This window comes from Silene latifolia, chromosome Y (genome assembly GCF_048544455.1).
Source record: "Silene latifolia isolate original U9 population chromosome Y, ASM4854445v1, whole genome shotgun sequence".
Classification (NCBI taxonomy): Eukaryota; Viridiplantae; Streptophyta; class Magnoliopsida; order Caryophyllales; family Caryophyllaceae; genus Silene; species Silene latifolia.
In genome coordinates this window covers 442,737,277-442,753,234 of record NC_133538.1, presented here as the reverse complement: position 1 = coordinate 442,753,234, position 15,958 = coordinate 442,737,277, and the positions used below count along the sequence as shown (strand labels likewise).

General features: G+C 40.3%; 1 long non-coding RNA gene across 1 annotated transcript; it reads left to right on the top strand.

Annotated features, from left to right (window-relative positions):
• Positions 1-96: 96 nt before the first annotated feature.
• On the top strand, positions 97-11,038 carry LOC141626893 (uncharacterized). The gene is made up of 3 exons (XR_012536462.1): positions 97-231; positions 2,327-2,642; positions 10,733-11,038. It is a non-coding gene; the product is annotated as an uncharacterized LOC141626893 (long non-coding RNA).
• The last annotated feature ends 4,920 nt before the right edge of the window (positions 11,039-15,958 follow it).

Here is a 15,958-nt window from a genome sequence, read left to right as displayed (position 1 = left end):
TTAGCGATGTCATGTGCTACAAATTTCTTATTTTGTCACTCTTGCTCGAAAAAAAAAAAACAAAAAGCAAAAACTTCCCACCTAATATTTCCCGTAAAATTCTAAAAAAAATCGAAAAATACCAAGTCTAAATGTCAGCCACTAGACCTAAAATTTTCCTCAACAAAGCATCTGAGGTTTGTTCAGAAATTGGGAAAATCCAGCACCGTTTTTCTCTCTATATTTGCGTAGGTATGATTCCCACCGTCTTTCTCTCTATTTTCCTACATCTGCTTCCAACTGCCTACCTAATCTCCGTTCACTACCAAAACTAGAGTTTTCGATGTTTTAATTTTAATTTTCCCTAAAAATATTAACCCTAATTTCTGAATCTGATTGATTTTAAATCAATCATTTGATTTCTTCGGCCTAAAAACCCCTTATTGTATGATTAATCATTTATTTGTAGTCTTCTCATTTGTTGCGGTTGTCTTAAATAATGATTCTGCCTTCGTTTATTAATTAGGTCGATCCTTGCGTCAAACATAAGGGTTTACTAGTAGCTTTTTATTGATTGTGATATGTTCTTTAGTTTATAAAATTGCTAGTATTTGACTACTCAGATTTACGATTACTTTTAGCAAAGAACGAACCCCTAATTTCTCTCATATGTCTTACTTTTTGTCCAGTTTCTGACCATTGGTACCTTGGTGATTTAACTTGTGTATGTGGAGCTCAATTGCTGTAGTCAAATATCTGACCATAGCCTTCATTCTACAACAGTGGATATGAAAATTGGAGCTTGCCAGTTCAAATTAATTAACATCCTTGAATACATGGACTTTTTGACAAGCTATTAATTTGGTCTGGACTTTGGTGAGGTGAACTGATTTGTGCTAATGTTACGGCTACCTTTGCGATTTAACTGTCTATAAGAATCAACTAGCATGTTAGTTCTTCTTATTTGTTAGTTTTAATTCCAAATTTATTTGATTTACTTTTAGTGGAAATTTTATGTTTGTTAGTTACTTAGGAAAGAAGGATGAGGATAAATGATGTTGGAATTAAGAGTAGTTGCTTCCTTCATAAATTACTTGTGTGTATGCTACTTTGGCTTACATTGACATCAATATTGTTGTTCCTTAGGGCTTACTTGGGATGAGAGTAATGATTAAGGGAGTAATAGAGCTAAAATGAACTAGGAAATGGAGGGAAGGGATGCGAGATGAAGATAGAAATGGATAGAAATGGGGAAATATAGTGTAATAGTCCCTCCATTAAGGGAGTAATTGTTACCCACCTCCCTCTCCAAATAATAATTACCTCCATATAGAGGTAATAATTCCTCCCTCACCTCCTCTTTTCACCCTCCATAACCATCACAAAGCACCAATCTCCTCCCATTTCTTCTTATTTTAGCTTTTATTAGTCCCTTAATAATTACTCTCATCCCAAGCAAGCCCTTAATTTAAGTAGCTACAAATTGTCTCCCTTTTTCTATGATCCACTAATAAGTTGTATAATGTATTGTAGTGTTATGTGAATTATGGCTTTATGTGGATGTCTTTAATTTTTAAATGAAATGCAGGTTCTTTTGCATTAATTTGGTAAATTTAGTCTGTGATGTTATGTATGTGGGTCAATTTTAATATGTGAATAAATATTATCTGGTGACTTGTTTTGGATTTACCATTTTCTATTTTTGATAACTGTAAAGAGAGAGTTAGGGGAAGACTTGATTTAGTTGTCCAGTGGTTTCGCTTGAATTTTTCCTTTTTAAACTTTATCACCTGGCAATTGATAAGATCCTTACTCAAACTAGATTTCTTGGTAAAGTTTATGCCTTTCTTTTTTCAGTAAGTTATTTTTCTCTAGATCTGCTTCAACTCTTCAAAGACTACTAAATTTACTGATTTAGTGTTTACTTTTGTATAAGTTATTATGGGTAAATTTTCAGTATTCTTGAATGTACAAATGACAAACCACGTTTTTTGCTATAGCTTATGCTATATTCAAATAAAACGGCAATTGCATTGACACTTTTGATGAGAGATATATACTACCCTGACAACAAACTAGTGTTAAGCCGTCTTACACAAGTATTTGTCATAAAAAATAATCAACTCTTCCCATATTTTCTATACTTAGGAAATTCTCATTTATCGTTAGTGGATGAAATTATTTGATGAAATATGAAATGTTGTCGAATTGTTTTCCTAATGGTAATATTACCATGAGCTTAATTTATACACCGAGTAGTTTTCCCTTATGTTCTTCTGATACACTTCCTCTTTCATTCAAGAATATGACGATTGATGCGTGTGTCAACCATTGTGTACTTTTTCAGAAAGAGTTTGCAAATGAGCATAAGTGCCCGATATGCTTAGCTCCTAGGTGGAAGCAAAAAATTGTGCAAGGTGTTGATGAATGTTCAGATAATGATAATGTTTGTAGTAGAATCCGTGTACCTCAGTTGGTTCTACGTCATTTCTTGCTTATTCCAAGGTTGGTTCTACTCTATTTCCCGCCTATTCCAAGGTATCCACACAACCCAACAAGATCCCTTGTATGTCAGGAAACCCAGCCATCTAACATACCAACTCAAGATCTTGAAGAAATATTCGAGTCCCTTGTATGTAAAGGTTGTTTGAGAAGACTAAAAGGTATTTTTTTTTACCACCCCTTTCTTATATTTATAGAAACACTTCCTTCCATTGCTCCCTTAGTTCTATGTCCTCTTTTAATATTGTGGCAAGTTATGACTGATGAACGATTATTATATGTGGCTGGCGGTGACTTTAGATACAGTAAAATATCACTATAACATTACAAATGATCTCTCTCATATATTCATAAAGGGAGTGTGTTCACTGGATTATAATTAGACCGTTAACCATCCATTTTTGTGTTGCATTCTGACTGTATAATTAGGCATTGTCCCAGTGCTCCGTGTATAGTACTAGCTGTGACACCCCCATACTCCAAGTGCCTTACCAGGACCACTCAGGTATAAAGATGTCACCATCTCGGTTTCCCGAGTCAATGATAATCAAAACATAATAAAGAAACAACATTTAAATAGTATAAAGTTTAGTGAATATAATCCAAAACGAGCTGATAAAGTACGGTTACATGTTCTTAAACCAACTGTCTAATCAACTAAAAAAATGTCTGACAAACTACTCAAGCTACAGCGGAAGACTCTATCATCTCGTGGTGACGCATCCTAGCTAGCCCATATGTCTCGACTCATACCTGCTCAACAATTGCTTACCATCCCCGAATGGATCACCACAGTTTTTCAAAACATTAAACGGGGTCAGTACTAATTACACAATCATATATAATTACTATAAAACAGAAACCAATACATCACAATCGTCACATAACCCAAGCCCCACAATCAACTCCTTATCACTGACTACACACTAAAGTGTGTGTAGTCCTGCCATAGTACCCGTCGCAACAGGTAACTCCACTCCTCCAGTGGGGGACCGCAGCCGTTCCCACCTAAGCCCCGCTCATGCTATAGAGCGAATAACCCAAATTCATTAATGTGCACATCCCTTCTGTGGCGGGTTCCACAGAAGGCGAATAATGGGCGTGAAGCCACTCCCGCAAGTGACCCCACTCAGCCAGGGATACACCCCGAACACCACAGAGAGATACAATCAATTACAACTATCAACAGTAACCAATTCCAACAACCGTTACAATACGAATACGATATTATACAACAATCACAACCAACAACCAACACATTATGTGACTAATACTGAGTAGGGAAACCCTACCTGGAATGCAACACACGCAGACGATCTCAACAGCTGTATCAAAAAGCCTCCTATACGAATCCTCCTCCTAACACATCATCACATAATCACTAACCATACAAAAACTAACACAACTCCCCAATCCCCCAAATTAGGGTTTAAACAAACTTGATTAAATACTATAAAATCGGTACGTAGATCTTACCCTCGCCGCAAGGATCACAAGAATGTAAAGAACGATGAAATCCGACCTCTCGAACTCCGGGATTTGTCAATAACACGGATGAATGCGAAGAACGTAACTTGAATCTCTTTTCACTGTGATTAGGTTTGTAAAAGTGTATTATGAAGATGACGGAACGATTTAAATATTAATTCGTGTTATTAACAAAACCCGACAAAATATCACCCGGAAACCGAGTTACTCGATCGAGTAGCTGACGTACTCGATCGAGTGCCACTTACTCCATCGAGTACCCAGGAGCAGGATCGAGTACCCTACAGGCAGAATACTTTTCTAAAAACCAAAACACCCTTACGCGACAGAGTAAGGCCCACTCGATAGAGTACCCAGAGACACATAAAACCGTAGTATTAATGTCTTCCCTATATAAAAAGAACTTCGTCCCCGAAGTTCAAACCACAACAAAACAAAACATACCACCCACTCTCGACACAACAACCAAAACAAAACTCAACATAAAATATGCTACCAACCAAACTCAACCCAACTCAAACCACTACAAAACATACCGACACAACACAAAAAGATGTAAAAACTCTTTGCGATCATCTCCTACCCCCTAAAAGAAACAAGGTTACGTCCCCGTAACTATACATACCTGATAAAAAAGGAAAGGGTAACGCTCTCTCATGGCTTCCTCTGCCTCCCATGTAGCTTCCTCAACCTCATGATTAGACCAAAGGATCTTAAGCAAAACTGTCTCACCACTCCTAGTCTTCCTAACCTTCCGGTCAAGAATCTGCTTAGGCGCCTCAAGATATTACAAGGACTCATCTAGCTCTATGCTCTGCCTCTAACACATGTAACAGATCACTCACATACTTGCGCAGCTGAGATACATGAAACGCGTTATGTACCCTATCCAAATAAGACGGTAAAGCCAAACGATAAGCAACCTCTCCAACCGGGTCTAGGATCTCATATGGCCTTATGAACTTCTGACTCAACTTGCCTTTCTTCCCAAATCTCATAACCTCACGCATAGGAGACACCTTCAGAAGAACCTTGTCTCCAACCTGAAACTCGATATCCCGGCGATGTAGATCTGCATAACTCTTTTGCCTATCCTGAGCTGCTCTCATCCTTTCCCTGATCATCTTTATCTGCTCAACTATCTCATGTACCATCTCTGGCCCTAAAACCACTGCCTCTGCACTGTCGTCCCAAAAAATCGGACTCCTACATCTCCTCCCATATAAGGCCTCAAATGGCGCCATGCCTATACTAGTGTGATAGCTGTTATTGTAAGAAAACTCAATCAAATCCAACCTCTGTTCCCAGCTACCACCAAAATCCATCACACAAGCTCGTAACATATCCTCAAGAGTCTTGATTGTTCTCTCGATCGACCGTCATTGCGGGATGAAATCTTTGTACTCATCTTCAAAGTCGTTCCCAAAGATTCCTGCAACTCTTTCCAAAACCTTGAGATAAACCTTGCATCTCTGTCAGATACTATGTCTTTAGGCACCCCATGTAACCTTAGCACATTCTTCCGATAAGCCATAGCTAATTGTGCCTTAGTCCATGTATCTTTCATTGACACAAAATGAGCGGACTTAGTCAGTCGATCCACTATAACCCATATCATGTTGTTACCTTGCTGACTCTTTGGCAAACCCACGATAAAATCCATAGAGATGGATTCCCACTTCCACTCAGGTACCTCAAGAGATTGAATCTTACCTTGTGGTCGTCGCTGTTCCCCTTTAACTCTCTGACATGTCAAACAATGGGTCACAAACTCAGATGTTTCTTTCTTCATCCCAGGCCACCATAACGTCTTCTTTAAGTCCTTGTACAGCTTGTCACCACCTGGATGTATCGAATATGGTGTACAATGTGCCTCTGTCATGATCGTCTTTTTCAGCTCCTCATCATTAGGGACACACCACCTCCCATCAAATCTCAAACTACCGTCTGTATGAATAGAGAATCTAGACACTGTCCCTTTCTCTACTCCAGCTCTCCACTCTACCATCCTAGGATCCAACACTTGTTTACCTCGAATATCATCGTATAGATCAGGCTGCACTGTCAAATCTCCCATGGCATCCCCTCTCTGCATCATATGTATCGCAAACTTCCCAACTTCATCTCTCAAACTCATCAAAGATATAGCTGTGCACAAGGAATGTACACTCTTCCTGCTCAAAGCATCTGCAACTACATTGGCTTTCCCTTCATGGTAGATAATGTCCACGTTATAATCGCCAATAAACTCCATCCACCTCCTCTGTCTCATGTTCAACTCCTTTTGAGTGAAGATGTACTTGAGACTCTTGTGATCTCAAAATACCTTAAAGGTCGCCCCATAAAGGTAATGTCTCCAAATCTTGAGAGCAAACACCACTGCACCCAACTCTAGATCGTGTGTAGGATAATTCTCCTCATAAGGCTTCAATTGCCTAGAAGCATAGGCAATGACTTTACCGTTCTGCATCAACACACATCCCAACCCATTCTTTGAGGCATCTGTATAAACCTCAAAGTTCTCACTCCCCTTCGGCAATGCTAAGATTGAGCTGTGGTCAAACGCTCCTTTAATGTTTGGAACGCCGTCTCACAACTCTCATCCCAACGAAACCTGTTCTCTTTCCTCATCAAAGCTGTCATAGGTCTAGCAATCTTGGAGAAATCCTTCACGAACCGTCTGTAGTATCCAGCTAAACCCAAGAAACTCCCGATCTCAGCTACATTCTTTGGTGCTTCCCACTTGGTAACTGCCTCAATCTTTGCAGGATCCACAGCTACCCCATCCTTAGAGATCACATGCCCCAGAAAAGCAACTTTCTCTAACCAGAACTCACACTTGGACAACTTAGCATACAACTCATGCTCCCCCAAGTTCTGCAACACAATCCTCAGATGTTCCTCATGTTCCTCCTTAGTCTTGGAATACACTAAGATGTCATCGATAAAAACCACCACAAACTTGTCCAGAAACTTACTGAAAACTCTGTTCATCAAATCCATAAACACAGCAGGTGCATTTGATAACCCAAAAGGCATCACCACATACTCATAATGACCATACCTCGACGTGAAAGTTGTCTTTGGTATGTCCACCTCTCTAATCTTCACCTGATGGTACCCCGACCTCAAATCAATCTTGGAAAAGACTGATGCACCACTCAACTGATCAAATAGGTCATCTATCCTTGGCAAAGGATACTTGTTCTTCACCGCCACTCGGTTTAGCTACCTGTAATCTATGTACAACCTCAAACTCCCATCTTTCTTTTTCACAAAAAGAACTGGTGCTCCCCATGGTGATACACTAGGTCTAATGTATCCCTTCTCTATCAGATCATCCAACTGCTTATTGAGCTCCCCCAACTCCTTAGGACCCATCCGGTACGGTGCCTTAGAGATTGGCCCCGTCCCCAGTTTCAGCTCAACCGTGAAATCTATCTCCCTCTTCGGCGGCAACCCCGGAATCTCCTCTGGAAAGACATCTGAAAACTCCCCCACCACTAGTATCTGATCAACTGTCGGACTCTCTATCCGGTCATCTCTCACATGGCACAAGATCAACGGGCACCCCTTTCTCAGATAGGGCTTCAAAGTCACAGGTGCAATCAACTTAACTTTGGGTTTGACAACAAACCCACGATAAGACACACTAATGCCCTTAGGATCTCTCAAAGACACTTTCTTTTGATGACAGTCTATCTTTGCTTTGTACTTCCCTAACCAATCCATCCCGACTATCATCTCAAAACCATTTAAAGGAAACTCTAGCAAGTCTACAGGTAGATCAACTTGTCCAACTATTATAGATACATCCCTAAACAACCTCCCACATGTTACAGAATCTCCCGAAGGTATAAAAACTTTCTCACTTACAGACTCATACTCTCTCAAACCAAACTGTTTAACATGACTCGAAGATACAAACGACTGCGACGCCCCTGAATCAAACAAAATAAAGGTGTAAACACCATTAACAAGAAAAGTACTAGTGATAACATGTGCGTCGTCCTCAGCTGCTTGTTTCTCCATCATAAACAGCTTTCCACTAGTCTTCTGCCCACCTCCCTGGACAGTACTGGCAGAGGTAGTCGGCTTAGCACCCGACCCCTGGTTGTTGTTGGTGTTCGTAGCTGGCTTCTGATAAGAATGACCACCATTATGGTTACCTCCCTCGTTGTTGCTCTCACCTCCCCGGTTGTTCCATGACCCAGCCGGTCTGTTACTCGCAAAACTCTATGCCGGCCCCTGAGAAAAGCTCCCCTGTCCCGGCCTCTGATAACCCCCGTTCACCGCACTGGTGCACTCATGTCTCTTGTGGCCCACACCGCCACAGTTAAAGCAGGTCACACCCCAACTACAACCAATACTACCACGGCCACGCCCGTATGAAGCCCCCGACACTAACCCTGAACCAGAAGAATATACTCTAGCCTGAGTGTGGTTGCCCTTCTTGTAGCTAGATTGGCCACCACCCTCGCTCTCAGCCTTTATTTTCTCATCACCTCTCTCCCGGGCTATCTCTACCAACCTCTCAGCTCTCCTAGCCCTCTCATAAGCTTTCTTAACATCAGTAAGGACACCCACGGGTAACTTATCCATTATCTTGGGGGTCAACCCCTTCTCGAACCTCAGAGCTAGGTTCTCCTCACTCAATCCCATATCCTCAGCATATGTAGACTTCTCATTAATCTGATTGTAGTATTCAGCCAGAGACATCTCAGAGGTCATCTTGAACCCATCAAACTCCTCCCTCAGCTTACTCCTCACATGCTCCGGCACGAAGTCCCTCTTCATAGCTTTCCTAAACTCTTCCTAAGGAATAGCAGGCAGTCCCTGCTTCTCATACATATCTCTAGCACTCACTTTCACCTTATCCCACCACTCTCCTGCTGCCTCCCTCAAGTAGAACGCAGCTTGTTCTACCCTCTTCTCATCCGGACAATGTACCAGATCCAGAATATTCTCCATCTCACGATGCCAATTGTTATGAAGAATTGGCTCCCCGGTTCCCTTATACTTTTTCGGGTTAAACCTCGCTATATAGAGACTGATCTTAGAGTGATCAACCTCCTTATCTTTCCCCACTCTCTTTAGGGCCTCCGTAAGAGCATCTTGATGCTCCAACATCTTAACTATATCATCGACGTTCATGCTCTCAACTCTCGCATACAAAGTGGTTTTCTTTGGCGGCATCTTGAAACTATATAAGAAAAGGTAGATATAAACATACATACTATAACCCAAAACACGAAAGCAACCTGCTCTGATACCACTTTGTGACACCCCCATACTCCAAGTGCCTTACCAGGACCACTCAGGTATAAAGATGTTACCATCTCGGTTTCCCGATGCAATGATAATCAAAAGACAATAAAGAAACAACATTTAAATATTATAAAGTTTAGTGAATACAATCCAAAACTAGCTGATTAAGTACGGTTACATGTTCTTAAACCAACTGTCTAATCAACTAAATAAAATGTCTCACAAACTACTCAAGCTACAACGGAAGACTCTATCATCTCGTGGTGACACATCCCAGCTAGCCCATATGTCTCGACTCATACCTGCTCAACAACTGCTCACCATCCTCGAATGGATCACCACAGTTTTTTAAAACTTTAAACGGGGTCAGTACTAATCACACAATCATATATAATTACTATAAAACAGAAACCAATACATCACAATCGTCACATAACCCAAGCTCCACAATCAAATCCTCATCACTGACTACACAAGTCCTGCCAGAGTACCCGTCGCAACAGGTAACTCCACTCCGCCAGTGGGGGACCACAGCCGTTCACACCTAAGCCCCGCTCATACCATAGAGCGAATAACCCAAATCCTTTATTGTGCATATCAGTTTTGTGGCGGGTTCCACAGAAGGCGAATAATGGGCGTGAAGCCACACCCGCAAGTGACCCCACTCAGCCAGTGATGCACCCCGAATACCACAGACAGATACAATCAATTACAACTATCAACAGTAACCAATTCCAACAACCGTCACAATACGAATACGATATTATACAACAATCACAACCAACAAACAACACATTATGTGACTAATACTGAGTAGGGAAACCTTACCTTGAATGCAACACACGCAGACGATCTCAACAGTTGTATCAAAAAGCCTCCTTTACGAATCCTCCTCCTAACACATCATCACATAATCACTAACCATACAAAAACTAACACAACTACCCAATCCCCCAAATTAGGGTTTAAGCAAACTTGATTAAATACTATAAAATCGGTACGTAGATCTTACCCTCGCCGCAAGGATCACAAAAATGTAAAGAACGATGAAATCCGACCTCTCGAACTCCGGGATTTGTCAATAACACGGATGAATGCGAAGAACGTAACTTGAATCTCTTTTCAATGTGATTAGGTTTGTAAAAGTGTATTATGAAGATGACGGAACGATTTAAATATTAATCCGTGTTATTAACAAAACCCGACAAAACATCACCCGTAAACCGAGCTACTCGATCGAGTAGCTGACGTACTCGATCGAGTGCCACTTACTCGATCAAGTACCCAGGATGCTCGATTGAGTACCCTACCGGCAGAATACTTTTCAAACCAAGACACATAAAACTGTAGTATTAAACTAGCTCATTTTATATTTTTTGATTTCAATGCTCAAGGTAGTCAATAAGATCTTAGTATACAAAAAGCTTCATTCTTCGACGTCTTAACTTAAAATTATGTCAAACTTTTATTTAATATCTTATGTCTTAATATACAGCCATACAGGAGGTAGCGGTAAATGGGGTTACAGAAGCGCTTCATTGATTTTTGGGCAAATGGACAGTTGAAAGTTGTATTAACGTTTGAAGCTCCTTTTTCAGTTTACCACCATAGCATCAGATTCTTTTTGCCGAAGCCATAGATGTAAAATGTTTTAGCTCCTTTAAGGTTTTATTTTTGGGACATATTAAACTTATTTGAGGTGGATGAAATATGTATGAAGAAGCATATTGTATGTATTAACCTTACTTTTTGAAGTGGATAAAATATGTATTAAGAAGCATATTGTATGTATTCTATTTTTAAGAAAATTATTTATTTGCAAAATGAATTGACTCGAGTTTCGTAGGATAGTTATAAGTTTCGTAGGATATTGTTATAACTAGACAAATGCATGAACGGAGGCAAGTGATATTATGAAAAGAAAACCATCATTTTGTTGCACAAAACAAGTATTCTGCAACGAAATGTTTTGTTGTACAAAGCTGTTCAGGAAGGACAACATGTCATTGGACATATAGGAATGGGCAACAAAAAAATGTCGACGTCAAAAGGTACTTTATGGGCGACAAACACATTATTTCTTTGCACATCCGCTTAATTGGAAGTCATGGGCGACGAATAATAATGTCGTTGCACATGCTACAATGGGCATCGAGCCCACGACGACTTTATTTTCGTCGCACAAATGATTGGGCGACGAAATACACGCCTTGTGCGACGAAATGTTTTGTTGCCTAAAACAGTTTTTCTTGTAGTGCACAGACACATCCTCTTGAGAATCACATGCCCCAGAAAGGCAACTTCCTCGAGCCAGAACTCACACTTAGACAACTTTGCATACAGCTGATTGTCGCGCAAAGTTTATAACACCAATCTCAAGTGCTCCTCATGCTCCTCCTTAGTCTTGGAATAAAATAAGATATCATCTATGAACACTACCACAAACCGATCCAAAAACCGACTGAAGACCCGGTTCATCAAATCCATAAACATTGCCGGTGCATTAGACAACCCAAACGGCATCACCACATACTCATAGTGACCATACCTTGTTTGAATAGCTGTCTTTGGTATGTCCTTATCTCGAATCCTCACCTTATGGTAACCTGACCTCAAATAAATCTTTGAAAAGACTCCTGCCCCACTCAGCTGGTGAAACAGATCATCTATCCTTGCAAAGGATACTTGTTCTTCACTGTAACATTGTTCAGCTCTCTGTAGTCGATGCACAACCTCAAGCTTCCATATTTCTTTTTCATAAACAGAACTAGTGCTCCCCACGGCGATACAGTAGGTCTAATGTATCCCTTATCTATCAAATCATCCAACTGCTTCTTCATTCTGCTAACTCTTTGGGACCCATGCGGTACGGGGCCCTAGCGGTTGGTCCCATCCCTGGTTTTAACTCCACACTGAAATCTATATCTCTCTTCGGTGGCAAACCTGGTATCTCCTCTGAAACATTTGGGAACTCTCCCACTACTGGTATCTAATCAGCTGTCGGACCCACCATACTATGGTCTTTCACATGGCATAGAATCAATGGACACCCCTTCCTCAGATAAGACTTTAATGTCACCGCTGCAATCACTTTGACTTTGGGTTTGACAACAAGCCCACGATAAGACACACTAACTCCCTTAGGACCTCTCAAAGAGACTCTCTTTTGGTGACAATTTATTCTAGCCTTGTACTTACCCAGCCAATCCATACCAACTATCATCTCAAAACCATCCATAAGAAACTCTAGCAAATCTACTGGAAGGTCAACCTGCCCAACTATCATAGATACACTCCTATACAACCTCCCACAAGACACTGACTCACCTGACGCTATAAAAACCTCATCTTTTACAGACTCAAACTCTCTCAAACCTAAAAGCTTAGCATGACTCGACGATACAAAAGAATGTGATGCCCCCGCATCAAACAAAACAAAGGTAGAAACATCATTATCAAGAAAGGTACCCGTGATCACGTGAGCATCATCCTCATCAGCTTTCTTGTCCATCATGAATAACTTGCCACTGGTCTTTTGTCCACCTCCTTAAACGGTACTAGCTGAAGTAGATGGCTTGGCAGCTGACCTCTGATTGTTGTTAGCCACCGGTTTCTGATAAGAGTTACCGCCATTGCGGTTAGATCCACCGTTGTTGTTACTCTGACTTTCCTTGGTTATTCCATGATCCCGCCGGTCGGTTACTAGCATAGCTCTGAGACGGACCCTGCGAAAACCTCCCATGTGATGGCCTCTGAAAACCTCTGCCCATGGCACTAGTACACTCATGCCTCTTGTGGCCCATACCACCACAGTTGAAGCAAGATATACTCCATCTGCTACTACTACTACCACGACCACGCCCATAGAAAGCTCCACTTCTAAAACCCGATCCCGAATAGTAAGCCCTCACCTGGTTATGGTTACCCCTCTTGTAACTGGATTGTCCACCACCCTCACTTCTCTTTTCAGGACCTCTCTCCTTATTCTCTTTGGCCATCTCGACCAATCTCTCAGCTCTTCCTGCCATCTCATAAACTTCCTTAACATTCGTAAGGACCCCAACCGGTAAATTCTCCATTATCTGGTAGGTCAACCCCTTCTCAAACCTCAGTGCCAAGTTCTCCTGACTCAGCCCCATATCCTTTGCATACCTCGATTTCTCATTAAACGTATGATAGTAATTAGCCATTGTCATGTCCGAAGTCATCTTGAAAGCATCGAACTCTTCCCTCATCTTACTACGAACATGCGCAGGTACAAACTCCCGACGCATAGCTCTCTTAAGCTCAACCCACGGTATAGCTGGCTTCCCTTGCTTCAGATACAGATCTAGGACACTCTTCCTTACCTTGTCCCACTCTATAAATCACCCATCATGCAACATATCATTATTCACAAAATTTCATCATATGAACTACTTCACCTTTTTCACCACATCCTACATTCCTCCATAAACATTTTCCAACATTTCTATACAACACATCATCCAACATATGTAATAAAACATTAGTAAATGACACGGCTGTCGCACCCCTATCAAAAATAAACCAACCGGCTCTAACTAATATAGCAGAGGTAAGTCGGGTATTGTACTCCACAGGGAGGCTATTGTATCTTTTTCTTATTCTAGTCCATCACGGTAACAAATTGGGGGAGTGTTTGAGTTGTTTTCTAAACTAATAACCGGAATAAAAGGCAGAGAGAGAGAGAGACGACAAAAAAATTTAATAAAGATGAGAGGATGTGATCAAAAATAGAGAGAAATGCTAGGATGTCGGTTCACCATGATATCACACAATTATGTTAAGGGTAGGTCAGTCGGTCTGATGTGAGAAGGGTAAAGTAAAGGTCCTTTTGGTCTGCTATCCGCCCCAAAATACTACTAACTTAGCTTCCGCCCGCATTAGAGTAATCTATTGTTCATAGAAAGTCTATTCAATCCAATCTTCCGATCTAGGTCTGAACTTAACCGGGTTAATTGATTTAGAAGCGTGCACTCAACTAAACAATTACAATTAAATTGCTATGAATTAATTCTCACATATAAACTTCCTAATCCAATTATAACATTATTGCTTTACTATCATGGCTCCCCTAATCCTAGCACTAACAAATTAGCTACTCATGATGGTAATAAAACTAATAACGATTAATAAAGCAATAATAAACATTATAAAGAGATGATTAAGAAGAAATAACTTAAACTAATAACAAAACTAATTAAAACAGAAATTAAAAGCAAGGATTAAAGGTATGCAAGAGAGAATTAGATTGAATAAAGAGAGTAAGAGAGATTATAAAAGTTGAGATCCGGAAATATAGAGCAAAGCAACGCCGAACAAGATTAATGCTGGAAAACTGAATGCTTAAGAGTAATTAAGAGATGATAAAAAAGATGATTAAAACGTAATGACGTCTTTCCTTTATATAGGAAAGATATTTATTAAATACACAACTTAATAAAATAAATAAGTTCTCGCGATAAAATCTCGCGTATTGATAGAAAAGTGCTCGATCGAGCAACTTTATTCTTCTCGATCGAACACATCCCAACAAATGCCTCTCGATCGAGTACTTAGACTACTCGATCGAGGACCTCCATTATAGCACCTCTCGATCAAAGACAGTAAACCCCGCGCTCTCCTTATATTTTAAATAAATTTTTAAGTAATTTTTATTAAATAATTATTTTTTTAAAGCTTATTTTCATAAAACATCGTCATAGCCGTGTAACGGTAATAATAGTGTAGATTTTAATAATATTATTCTCCGTCTCGAGTTATAGTAGACTTGGGACGAAAATTCTAGTGGATACCGACTCATTTTGAGTTATTGGGCTTAACTTGGCTCATGGGTCTTTTCCCTCCTCTTTCCTCTACACTAACCCCCAACTAAACCCTCACAACTTCATCTCCCTCATTCTAATTTCTGAAATTCCCCAACAACCACTCCACCATTGTTAAACCCTTTGCTTTCAACCCTAAAATCACCATAATTCACTCAATTCTTCACCAATCTCGTTCCTTTTCGCGTCATTCTCTTCCTTTTCTCATTTCCCTTCTTTTTAAGTAAGAAAGTTGTCATCTTTTCCTCTATTTCGAAATTCTCATCTTACAAGGATTTGGATTCTTGACTTAATATCTTTATTTTTGTGTTTAGGGGAGAATTTGGACAACCCGGAGGAGGATAGCTACATCATTGACGAGTCTTTAGAAGATTGAAGTGCAAAAAGGTAACGGTGATGGGTTACTCGACTTTCGGGCACGGTTAGGTGTACCATATTTCGAGTCTTGGATACGATTTGGTATCGTTTGTCGAATCGGGTGTCGTCCATCCCGAGAGTCTGGCCAGGTTTAGACTAGGACCGTATTATGATCGTCGTCCTACCAAGAGGTTGGAGTCTAGAGGGTTGTCTTGTTTGAGTCTATACTTTGTAATTGTCTTACATTTGAGTCGAGTTGATATGTGACAGTTTGACCTAATAATTCTTCTCTCATTTGTGCTTTACCATTCCTATTTTCTTATGCCCACAAATCATGATTTTCTTAATACCGTAAGTATTTACTCTTATGCTTGTTTGCTTAATTAAATTCTTAATTACTTGCATTTTGACATATTGTGGCCGGGAGAACTCGAGTTACTCCCCACTTTGTTTGTGGCTTTCATATCTATTATGAATGACAGGTTGGTGATGAAGCTAAGTGGGAAAGACCGTGTGAG